The sequence below is a fragment of the Panthera onca genome, chromosome F2 (genome assembly GCF_046562875.1).
Source record: "Panthera onca isolate mPanOnc1 chromosome F2, mPanOnc1 haplotype 2, whole genome shotgun sequence".
Classification (NCBI taxonomy): Eukaryota; Metazoa; Chordata; class Mammalia; order Carnivora; family Felidae; genus Panthera; species Panthera onca.
In genome coordinates, this window is record NC_138356.1 from 42,002,555 (window position 1) to 42,015,449 (window position 12,895).

The 12,895-nt window shown below is 40.8% G+C and overlaps 1 long non-coding RNA gene across 1 annotated transcript in view; it reads right to left on the reverse strand.

Annotated features, from left to right (window-relative positions):
* The window catches only part of LOC144615082 (uncharacterized), a 32,892-nt gene extending 23,883 nt beyond the window's left edge, over nucleotides 1-9,009 (reverse strand). Inside the window, exon 1 of the long non-coding RNA XR_013553473.2 lies at nucleotides 8,739-9,009. This is a non-coding gene — a long non-coding RNA (uncharacterized LOC144615082). The remainder of the gene's footprint in view (nucleotides 1-8,738) is intronic.
* Nucleotides 9,010-12,895: the final 3,886 nt, after the last annotated feature.

A 12,895-nucleotide genomic window follows, 5' to 3' on the forward strand; every position in this document is an offset into this window, starting at 1 on the left:
AAGAAGAATAGTTTATTTTGCAGGGGCAGGGAGTGTTTACAAAGAAGAGTTGTGGGGCACCTGGGTGGCTCAGTTGTTAAATACCTGACTTCCACTCAGGTCATGATCTCACGGTTCATGAGTTCAAGTCCCACACTGAGAGAACACAAATCCTGCTTCTGGTGAACACAAGCCCCACTTGGGATAAAAACACAAGCCCTGCTTTGGGTGAGCCCCGCTTTCTCTTTCTGTCTCTCCCTCTGCCCCTCTTGGGATTTTCTCTCTCTCTCTCTCTCTCTCTCTCTCTCTCTCTTTCTCTTCCCTTTATTCACTTGTGCCCCCCCCCCCACCAAAAAAAAAAAAAAAAAGAATTGTGCATATCTGGATCAGCTCACTACTCTCCTCTTTGAGATTTGTCTAGCTACAAAGAACACAAGATTTGGTCTACTCATCTCTGTCTATGCCATAAGTTCATAAGTTTTACAGTTGCCAGTTCATATGGCCTGAGGGGCAGGGAGGTATGTAGGGTCCTGTGGGCTGTTTAGTGCTACCAGAGATGGTGACAGCCCCTGAATGGCATTTGATATTGGCCTTTCTCCCTAATAAAGCTAACATGCTATACTGCATCCCACTGGCTCTTGAGCCTATTTGTCAAGTTTTTCTAAATGTGAGCAGGAATAAAGGTGTGGCATTTTAAAAATCCCTTCTAACTCAAATAGACATTATTATTGTTTGTACTTTACCAAGGTGAGAAAAGAGAGGCATTGGCTGATTGAGATTTTTGCCCCTAACGACCGTAAGTGTGGTTTTGCCTGCTTATCAGCCACTCCCTCTTCTGGATCAACAGCTTGATTTTACTTGGAACTTTCTCTGTACATTTGATAGGGGTGAGGTTGACTCACCCCTACCTCCAGGGGTAGGATATCTCAGGCCTGGCCAATCAGGGCAACAGAGCCACCTAGATACTGTGATTGGTTCAGGAATGAACACATTCTTGTGTTACAAGATCTTGATTAACCTTGTGTTAGACTTGATTAACCGTGATCCAGTGTAATATTTGGGAGAGTCTTCTCTTCCCAGCTGAGTCACCTAGAGGAAGAGATAGGAACTTGGAGCTGCTGGCAGCCATCTTGTTACCATGGGAGAGTGAGCATAGAGCCTGAAGAAAGGAAAGGAATATAATGGTTGTTTGCCAGTTATCAATTTATTGTCTCTTAGCCCCAGATTCAACCCCAATTTATTCAGCCCCAATTTATTGTCTGCTCTGCAAAAATGTACATGGGCCCTCAAATATTTTTTCTTTAGTAGCTGTCATAATGTTATACTTCATCAGCATCTACACTTTCCCCAGCATCCTAAGAAGATGAATTTCCAGCAAATTCCAGGGGGTAAATTTCCAGGAAGTTCCCCTGAAACAGCATGAGAGCTACTCCTCTGCCAATCAGTGAAATAGAGCTGTGACCTCTCCAACAAGGTCTGGATCTCAACTCAGGGTCAGGGGATGGGAATGGTTGGCTCGTCCTTGGGTACTCTATCCCAGCCCCAGGGGGAATATTGCTCCTTATATGTGCTACTCCTGCATTTTTTAGAATTCTCTTTATTTCTTGAAAGCCAAGAAATAAATTGTTATTCCAATCCCTTGTTATAGTTAATAATTCTTTAGATTAAAATTTCCCTGTTCAATGTCCACTCTCACCACTGTTGTTTAACATAGTGTTGGAAGTCCTAGCATCAGCAATCAGACAACAAAATGAAATTAAAGGCATCAAAATTGGCAAAGATGAAGTCAAACTTTCCCTTTTCACAGAAGACATGATACTGTACATGGAAAATCTGACCGACTCCACCAAAAGTCCGCTAGAATTGATACATGAATTCAGCAAAGTTGCAGGGCACAAAATCAATGTATAGAAATTGGTTGCATTTATATACACCAATAATGAAGCAACAGAGAGAGAAATAAAGAATCTGATCCCTTTCACAATTGCACCAAGAATCATAAAGTACCTAGGAATAAACCTAACCAAAGATGCAAAAGATCTGTATGCTGAAAACTATAGAAAGCTTATGAAGGAAATTGAAGAAGATACAAAGAAATGGAAAAATACTCCATGCTCATGGATTGGAAGAATAAATATCATTAAAATGTCAATACTACCCAAAGCAATCTACACATTCAAAGCAATCCCAATAAAAGCTGCACCAGCATTCTTCTCAAAGCTAGAGCAAGCAGTCCTAAGATTTGTACGGAACCACAAAAGACCCCGAATAGCCAAAGTAATATTGAAGAAGAAAACCAAAGTGGGAGGCATCACAATCCCAGACATTAGCCTCTACTACAAAGCTGTAATCATTAAGACAGTATGGTATTGGCACAAAAATAGATACATAGACTAATGGAATAGAATAGCGACCCCAGAATTGGACCCACAAATGTGTGGCCAACTAATCTTTGACAAAGAAGGAAAGAATATCCAATGGAAAAAAAGGCAGTCTCTTTAACAAATGGTGCTGGGAGAACTGGACAGCAACATTCAGAAGAATGAAACTAGACCACTTTCTTACACTATTCACAAAAATAAACTCAAAATGGATGAAGGACCTGAATGTGAGACAGGAAACCATCAAAAACCTAGAGGAGAAAGCAGGAAGAAACATCTTTGACCTCAGCTGCAGCAATTTCTTACTCGACACATCTCCAAAGGCAAGGGAATTAAAAGCAAAAATGAACTATTAGGACGTCATGAAGATAAAAAGCTTCTGCACTGCAAAGGAAACAATCAACAAAATTAAAAGGCAACCAACGGAATGGGAAAAGATATTTGCAAATGACATATTGGATAAAGGGCTAGTATCCAAAATCTATAAAGAACTCACCAAACTCCACACTTGAAAAACAAATAATCCAGTGAAGAAATGGGCAGAAGACATGAATAGACACTTTTCTAAAGAAGACATCCAGAAGACATCCAGATGGCCAACAGACACATGAAAAGATGGTCAACATCACTCCTCATCAGGGAAATACAAATCAAAACCACACTGAGATGCCACCTCATGCCGGTCAGAGTGGCTAAAATGAACAAATCAGGAGACTATATAGATGCTGGCGAGGATGTGGAGAAACGGGAACCCTCTTGCACTGTTGGTGGTGTAGCTGCTCTGGAAAACAGTGTGGAGGTTCCTCAAAAAATTTAAAAATAAATCTACCCTATGACCCAGGGAGGGGGGGAAGTTACAGAGAGGGAGGGAGGGAGGCAAACCATAAGAAACTCTTAAATACTGATAACAAACTGAGGGTTGATGGGGGTTGGGGAGAGGGGAAAGTGGGTGATGGGATTGAGGAGGGCACTTGTTGGGAGGAGCACTGGGTGTTGTATGGAAACCAATTTGACAATAAATTATATTTAAAACAAAGTTTAAAAAAATAAATAAATAAATAAAATTTCCCTGTTCAAATGATTGTGTGGCTTGTTTCTCCTGATGGGACACTGAATGACACAGATGGCAAGTGAGACCTAGCCCTAATGGCATTGGCTGGGCCAGAACCCTCCTCTTCCTCTGGACTTTTCAATTAGTAAATCAATACTTTTTTTCTTCATTTGAGCCATTTTGAGTTGGGTTTCCTGCCTCTGGCAAGTTGAAGAATCTCAATTATGTGAGCCATAAAAGGAGAATGAACAGTTAAAAGAACAAGAAATATCTACCTGGATAATAAAAGTCACCTTCTTAGGAGGTAGTATGAGAATTATTTACATTTTCACTGTGTGAAAGAAGAATTTAAATGTTACAGTCAAGGGGTGCCTGGGTGGCTCAGTTGGTTAAGCAACCGACTTGATTTCGGCTCAGGTCATGATCTCACGTTTGTGAGATTGAGCCCCGTGTTGGGCTCTGTCCCCTGCTTCTCTCTCTCTCTCTCAAAATAAGTAAATACACTGAAAAAAAAATGTTAAGGTCAATTCTAATTTTATGACCATGATGTAATTTGTCATCTGATGATCAAAGTAGGACCAATGGGTGGAAATTAGAGACAAAAATATCTGTTCATCATGAAGACCTGAAGAAGAACTTTCCAGGAATTCATTGTTCAGAGTGGAATGAACAGCCTCATCCACTGTGAGGGCCTGTCCTTGGAGGTGTTGGGGGATAAGGGGTGATAACCACTGTCAGGTAGGCTATGGAAGAGATTATTGCATTGGGTGGGAAATGCACTTAATGAACTGAAAGATCCCATCCAAATCTAAGATTCAACTTTTAAGTTTGTGGAAATTCTTTAGTCCAAATCCTATTAGACAGTCCTAGTGAAGAGAAAACCAGACAAGGGTAACATTGTACATTATGTGAATCACTTGGGATTGGAGCTTTGGGTCCTGCCAGATGCTATCATCAGATGCAGAGAAAATGGGCCAAGTCGCCAGATAGGGGGTTTAAATACACTTCTCTGCCCTGCTAAGAACATAATGTATTGCGTAAAAAACAGGAAAGCAATTACTGTAAATAAAATCATTCTGAAAATAAGCATATTAAACACTTGGCTTTGATTTGGCTTAAGCATATTTACCTGACTCAGATTGCATAAATGAGTAGGTAACTGAAAAGTGCTCCAAGATCCGGCTTCACCCAAAGTATGGAACATTGAGCTGGGAGACAGCCAACATGCACTTTATTCCTGCTTTTTATAGTGACCTTGGGGCAAGAGAGGGAGGCGTGGAGGGGAAGAAGAAAAAAACTCGGTGTTGCTGAACTTTGGTTTGTCCAAGTACAAGAATCAACAAAACAATAGTTGTACCTACATTACAGAATATGTAAAAGTGAAACAGGAAATGCCTACAAAAATAGAAAACAATGTATTCTTCTATGGACATAATTGATACAGTGACTCAGAAGATTTTTTTAATGCAAAGATTTCTGGTCATAAATTATACTGAAAGCTGCATTATTGGGCCAATATTTCCCAACACCTTCTGAATTAATATAACTTTTAAAAATACCTGATCCCAAACTAGCCAGTTATTAGCATACGATATAAATTGATTTAACATATATGAAAAACACACAGAAAGTGAAACTAAAACCTATAGAAAATCAGTACTCAAAGGTACAAGATATTCAGAAAGCCAAAGGCAACTTTGCATCTGACCTTATATGAAGTAATCCTCTAAACCAAACATTTCAGCAACTCAGACCATTTCCTTTTCACTATCAATAATTTTCATTTTCTTTTCTTTAAGAGGAAAAATAAATGCAACCACAACTCCGTCAGGGTCTTTGTGGAGGCAAACTTGCTTTCAAGTTTAACTATTTGCTTTGTCCTTCTGTTTACTATTGTTCCCTCTATTTATATTTTGAATATCGACTTGAGGAGGAAATCACTGTTAAAACCTAACTCTTACGGATATCCTCATTTCGGGAACTTTTTGCAATTGCCAATTTATTTCTCACACAGGATGAGGAACAACAGGAATTGATTAGGAGCTGAGAAGGGTAGAGACTGCCTCTGGATTGAGCCTTTACAATGTAGCTTCCCTGATTGGTTAAAATCAATTTCTAGATCAGACAGGCTCATCCACATTCAATTCATCCTAATGCTTTATGTACGATTGAGGGGATCATTCTCTGCAGCCCAGACCAATGCAAAAGATCCCACACTCTTGGAGCCTCAGAGGGAGAGGGCTTGGGAAAGCACAATTGCAGATATTCTCCAGAAGCCTAAAGCAATGAGAGGGGTACCAGAGAAAGCATTAGAAGTCAAACTTCTACTAATGGAAGGTTAATTATTGTACAGGCACTTGAAGTTGCCCAATTATAGGAAACACTTTAGAGATGAGACAGTAGAAATGGGGTGGTTAGGAATGAGAACCAAACACCGGGGGGGGGGGGGGGGGGGGTGGCTCCAGAAAGCCCCAGTGAGAAAGCTGGGGCTCTGTAACCTGGGTAGAACATTCAAGAGGCTGGTCTCCAGGGACCATCACTACAGGAGCTCTCCTCTGCATTTAGGACAGGGAAAGTACTAGGAACTCTTCGTCATCAACCCCTGGCATGAACCATAGAAGTTTTTGGCCAGGCAGTGGAAGTCATGGAATGGAGAGAATGTGGAGGCAGGGATGGTGAACATGGCCATTTTTGTTGGCCAATCGGAAGCCCGGGAGAACCGGTGGCCACCCATAAGAACATGCCCTGAGAGCAAAGCCAGCTTTCAAGGAAACTAGATTTCTCTGGATTGGGGTGGTGCTCCCATCACACTGGAAAATAAGAACAGAGTCCTCAATGGTACTGAAGACTTTGGGGTCTGTACAGTGGAGAACAGATCTAGTTGAAATCTACCATTAGCAATGGCTTGTTTTAATATGCTTGGAACATGGCTGATTCAGCATGGGTGTATTTTCTAAGGTTTAAAGGAAAAAGACACTTCCTTTCATAGTGCACGGTCCTGGGGAGGGCTTGGTTTGTTGGGAAATGAGGCCCTAGGAAGAAACAGGCTTTTAAGATTCAGGGATTTTCCCTCACCTAGGCCACAACTGTAAATTTTGCTCTTTCCCTCAGGAGAGGCGCTCTAGACCCAGGGAAGGGAGTGACGCAATGCCTGCTCCACAAAGATCCCAACACCACACAGAAAATCCCATTAACACCTTAACAGATGAGCCAAGGGGTGATGGGAGTGGGATGGGGCCTCCAAAGAAGACTGTCTTGTTTTCCTAGTCTCATGTCACAATTGAAAAATTTTCTTCTTGGTAAATGTTTTAGGTTAAAAGTAACCACCACCTAGGTTTTTCTGCATTTAGTCTAAAAAAAAAATAGTGGAAGTGAGGCCAAAAATCTTATAACTCTCCTAGGAAAGATAGTGTTATAGAAAACTGTAGGTTCCTTTATGTTTTATAATCCTCTCTTTTTCTATGTAAATAATTATACTGGGAACAAATGTAGAATGTTGGCACAGGTGTTTATCATGTTAAGATGGCCTCAGAAAATTCACTTAGATTAGGTAAGTATTTTCCTTGTTTCTGTTCTAACAAGTGTAGCTTGTTTATCAAAATCAAACGAGAAGACACTGCGTGACAGCATTAATCTTGTTTTTCCCAAAAGATTTCAACAGCTGTTAATTTTATGGAGTTACTTAAACACTCTACAGAGTGTCGCTTACTCACAAAACTTTGTTTAAGTATGCATATGGACAATTTTAAAAGAAAATGGAAAAAAAAAGGAAGAGACATCCGTATAGAATATATTACAAAATGACATTGACAAGACTATTAATGAGGGATACAATATTAGTTAAAAAGAGCAGGGCACAAAACTCTATATACAGTATAATTTTAATTTTAAATAAAAACTATGTGTTCGATTAAAATCATAGAGACAGAAAGTAGAATGGTGGCTGCCAGGAGCTGGAGGGAGGGAGTTAGTGATTAATGGGCACAGAGTTCCAGTGTGTTGAGGGGAGAAGTGTTTTGGACATGGATGGTGGTAGTATCTGCACAACAGTGTGAATGTACTTAATGCCACTGAACTGCACACTTAAAACTGAGTAAAATGAGGGGTGCCTGGGTGGCTCAGTCGGTTAAGCTTCCGGCTTTGGCTCAGGTCATGATCTCATGATCTGTGAGTTCGAGCCCCGAGTTGGGCTCTGTGCTGACAGCTCAGAGCCTGGAGCTGCTTCGGATTCTGTGTCTCCCCCTGTCTCTACCTCTCCCCCACTCACACTCTGTCTCTCAAAAGTAAATAAACATTAAAGAAAAAATTTAGCAACTGAGCAATATGATAAATTTTGTTATGTGTATTTTACCATAGTTTTTAAACATTACACATTCAATTTTCAAAACTAGAAGAAAATACAACAAAACACCAGGAGTTGTTACTTCGCGGTGGTGAGATTACAGACAGTTTATTTTCTTTATGCTGTTTTGTATTTTCCAAATTTTCTACAATAAACATTTTTTAAATTAAAAAATAGTTTTAGGGGCACCTGGGTGGCTCAGTCTATTAAGCATCCAACTGTTGACCTCAGTTCAGGTCATGAACGTTTGGTTTGTGAGATTGAGCCCTGAGTCGAGCTCTGAGCTGACAATGCAGAGCCTACTGGAGATTCTCTCTCTTCTGCTCTCTGCCCCTCCCCCACACGCATGCTCAAACTCTCTTCAAATAAACAACCTTAAGAAAAAATTTTTTAAACACCTGTCTTCAAATTCCAGTTTTCTCAGATTTCTCAAATCATCCATTTACTTTTCAACTTCCTCAAGATTTCTCAAGTGCAGCTACTAGGTTTTCTTCTTCTTGGGACACAATCTGTCTGATTTCCCATTAAGATTTTGCAGAATTAGGAAATCACATATTCCAAATATTCCAACAGAGCTCAGTTTTGGTCTATACTCAGAACACCAATATTTAACTCAGAAAGCGCGGCCACTGCACTTACGAGGTTTTCCAGCTGCCCCATAGCCACGGCTCAACTAATTTTCTCTGCATTTTCTCCCTCTGTGGTCTAAGAAGCTGTGGTCGATGAGGTTTCACACCTTTCCCCCGACCGCAGCCAGTTCATTGTTTCATTGTTCAGTGCTCTCTACACCTCTTCCCAATTCGGGGAACACTCAAGATGTAGCCAATGGACACTAATTTGAATTTTTCAATCTGTTAAGAAATTCACTCTGGGGAAGCAGAAGAGACTCCAGATCAGAATATTCCCACTAAGGCATCAGCTGCTCTCACCTGTATAAAACCCTTTATAAACAAGGAGCTATAGGAAATAAAGGACCGCCCCTCACCTTTTAAATGTTTCATAGCAACTGCAGACAAAGGGATTCAGAACCGACCAGAAATCTCTCTCAAACACCTGCAACAGCAGCCTCTTTTCCAGCCCAGCTCTAGAATTCAGGAAACAAAGTAGGTCTGTACACCATCCTCTGCTTCAGTCGAGGGCATGACTTCAGAAAACAAAGTAGGTCCTGGTAATGTGCGCAGCCCTCAAGATCCCTAACAAGCAACAGGTGAGTCGCCACTTAGCAGGATTTTCCAAAGCACTCCACAGTCATCACATCCTAGGCTTCCCAGTCTGTGACTTTAAGTTCTAGAAATTAGTTCTTTAAGAGCACAGCGACTTCGAAAAGCTTAATTTTCAACTAGGAGTCAACAATAGAGGCAGAAGATGGATTGTGCACAATTATTTAAATGACTATAAACTGCCCAGCTAGCTCAGTCGGTAAAGCATGAGACTCTTAAATGACTATATAGTATTCTACATCTTCTACTGCTGTTGAACATTTAGGTTTTCCCATTTTTTTTCCTTTTACCAATTAATTATCCCGTTATCAATAAGTAGTAATTATGTATTTTCATTGGGAGCTTCCCCTTTTTTTTTTTTAAGTTTTTTTTTTTAATTTGTTTTTAACAGAGAGAGAAACAGACCATGAGCAGGGGAGGGACAGAGAGAAGGGGAGACACAGAATCCAAAGCAGGCTCCAGGCTCCAAGCTGTCAGCACAGAGCCTGACGCGGGACTCGAACTTGTGAACTGCGAGATCATGACCTGAGCCAAAGTCAGGACGCTTAAAAGACTAAGCCACTAGGCGCCCCGGGGAACTTCCCTTCTGTAATGCATCTGTTATCTAAGCTCATGTTGTATATATGTGACTAGTTCAATTTAACATCCCTTTATATTAAAGGCTGTGCTATGTGTTTTGGGGGCAAGATTTACCTAGACTGTTAAAATTGGCTTTCTCTCTGGCATGGGTCGTCGTTTGCAGACCCCGTTGACCTCACTGCCTAGGATGGAAACTAGAACTGCCTTTAAATCATAATTGGTAATTTTTTTCACCTCTAGGCATGCTATTCTGTTCATAGCAACAACAGTAATAGTGATTCCATTAATAACAATAACAGATCATAGCAACTATCACTTGATGTTGCTTCTAATGACAGGCCCTATTCTAAGCACAGTTATTAAGTCAGTTAATTCTTCTGTCAACCTTGTGAGGTAGGTATATTAGTATTGTTGGATAACTTGTAAGGATAGCGACATAGTTTACACATCTAATAATTGGCCAGCCCATGATATGAACCCAGCCAGTTTGGCTCAAAGTCATGCTGCTATGTCTAATCTGAACAGGCTACACAAAGTCGGGGAAGTCTCTGTGGGTATTTGAGGGAACTACTGAAGATTTTTGCAAATGAGCAAAACTGGCAAATTCTTATTCTTACGATAAGCCTCAGCTCAATAACCTCACCTGTCTTTTTTATTTAATTGTTGATTTTCTGGGGCTTCTTCAACACTTTATTTATGTGTGTTTTGCATCCACTGTGTTTACCATAATGTGTCTATTTACCCTACTAAATGTAACATCCTGAGGGAAAGGATCCCAGATTGCTATTTTAGAAACTTTGATATTCAATCAAACACACTTATTCTTTTATTTATTTATCCATCCACTTATTGGAGGGAATTTAGCTGCTTTTCCATAATCTCCATTATTCTCTATGTCAAATCACCCCAAATCAATCCATGATCTAAGTGGAAACAATGTGCTTGCTAAAGCAAATCAGCCTGAAGGCACATCCTTCCATCCTGCTCTAGACTGAAACCCATCAACTACTTTTATGTAGAAATGAGGTAGCTACTTCTGTGTCCTGTAAATTCATGTCAACTACACAGCACAATGCCTGGCTCATCTATTCACCTGGATGAACCATCATGTAGCTCATTGAGCAAGTACTTTCCACCAGGCACTGTTTTAGGCTCTGGGATTATAGCAGTGATCAAAGCTAAAATCAAAGGTACTGAAGTTCCTGCCCTCATGAAGCTTTTGTTCTAGTATATCACATCCTACAATGCCAGCTAGTATAAATTCTATGATGAAAATGAGGTTGGTGTGACAGATGGAGAGAGGTGGAGAGGGCTCCAGTTTTGAACCCCTGCTAATGTACATAACTGGTACTTCAGAAATTTTGGAATGAATGCGTGTTACAGCTCAAGATAGAGATGTAGTCTCCTGTCCTAAGCTAGAACCAACTATTAGGTTATAATTCTATTCTGAAGGCTGAACATTTGCTTACGTAACCTATAGTTTAAAAAATAAAGTTGGCCTCTAGACCAAGAGGAAGCTAGGCCCTGCTGGGAAATATGTCAGTTGGATTCAAGAACTTTTGCTCACTTACTAAATTCAAACAGAATGATAACTTTTAGGATCAAGTTTATATGCATTTTTAAATTAATGAATTGTTGGGGCACCTGGGTGGCTCAGTCGGCTGAGCGTCCAACTTCAGCTCAGGTCATGATCTCACAGTCTGTGAGTTCGAGCCCTGCATCGGGCTCTGTGCTGACAGCTCGAAGCCTGGAGCCTGCTTCGGATTCTGTGTCTCCCTCTCTCTCTCTGCCCCTCCCCTGCTCATGCTCTGTCTCTCTCTGTCTCAAAAAAATAAAATAAAAATAAAAAATAAATGAATTGTTAAGATTTCCCTTTGTGGATTACTGAAGACAGATTTATCTTGCTCTGGCATGACAAAGAGAAAAAAAATTTAGGAGTGAAAAAATTAGGCATGCTGGGAATGGTCATAACTGGGATGTTAGCAAAATGCAGCACAGTCAGGGCTTATTCTTATTTAAAGTCATTCTGTGTCCTAGCCTGTCATCAGATGAGTGGCTTTGAAGTCTGCTGCCCCACTGATTTGTTTGGCTTCCGAGGATGGCCACTAATTAGGATATTATGTATCTAAAGAATGTAGCTCTTTCCAGGCCTTTGTGAGTTCTTAGAACAGTGAACCTTGAAAGGAAAGATTGAGATGGGCTTCCTGGCTTGAAGTTTTGGAGAAAACCCAGCTCCAAAGTGACCACTTTCCCCTGCTGTGCTCTCCCTTTAGCCCCTCCCCCTCTCCATGCCCTGCCTCCCAACAGAACTGCACTCATCTGCTAGTCTAATCTGCTTCTGTTGTCTTAGAGTTGCTTTCTCATGGCTCTTTCTTAGGCTTTTGTGGGACTCATAAAGCCGGGGTTTGTTTTGTTCATTACTTTTATCATCAGCACTTCACACAGTCAGTGCCTGACATATAGTAGGTGCTCAATAATTGCTAATTGAATTAAATGTGATAAAAGTATCCACTTGAACATCCTCTCTCAGGAGAAAGATAAATGTCTCCTGAGCCTGTATACATACATTATTTTCTTGAAGCAAGTGTTGCAAGCTTAAAGGAAGTGCTACAGCTTGTTGACATTTTAATTCATCCAGTGCCAGGGTGCCAAGGAATGCCAGGCTGCTTGTTCCTGCTTAACAGGCCAGCTCTGTGGGTGTGACAGGAGAGGCGGCTCTCCCAGCCTTGTGTTCCAAGTGCCAGAAGGAGAAGCCCATGGCAGGGATTTCCCTTTGCAAGGCATCTGGGCCTCTTCACAGTTCTGTGCTCTGCCTTTGCCAAGCAGGGGCCTTTTCTTGATTTTCACATATCTGCAAAAGAAGATTCAGCAGGTTTTTCCTTTTCAAAGTGCGCTTTGGAAATGACAAAAGCTATCCTACCCAAAGTGAAGAATGTCTCTGCTACTCATCATTACCTCTTTCCTGATTTCTTACCTCAGCTACTCAAATCCCCCCTCAAACCAGTATAAGAATACTAAGTTTAGGCAGACTTTAAATTGCTTTCCACTGCCTTGCAAAGCTTTGGAAAAGCTTTGCTACTGACTTCCCTTTGGGAACAATTTGGATCTGTTTATTTAAATTTCGAGGACCTGCTTCTCTCTTTTCTGATGAACAGAGAAACCAAAAGCTTGCCTCTTTGTTGAGGCAAAGGGCAAGACTGATCAGTTTGTAGCTTCAAAAAATATGGCACGTTAAAGGGATCAGGGATGTGTATAGAGAAAAATATCATTTTCTTCTGGTGACTGCTAACATTTTAGTCAGTATCCCATTGTAGGCTGTATGACTGAAGAAAAATTCAAGATC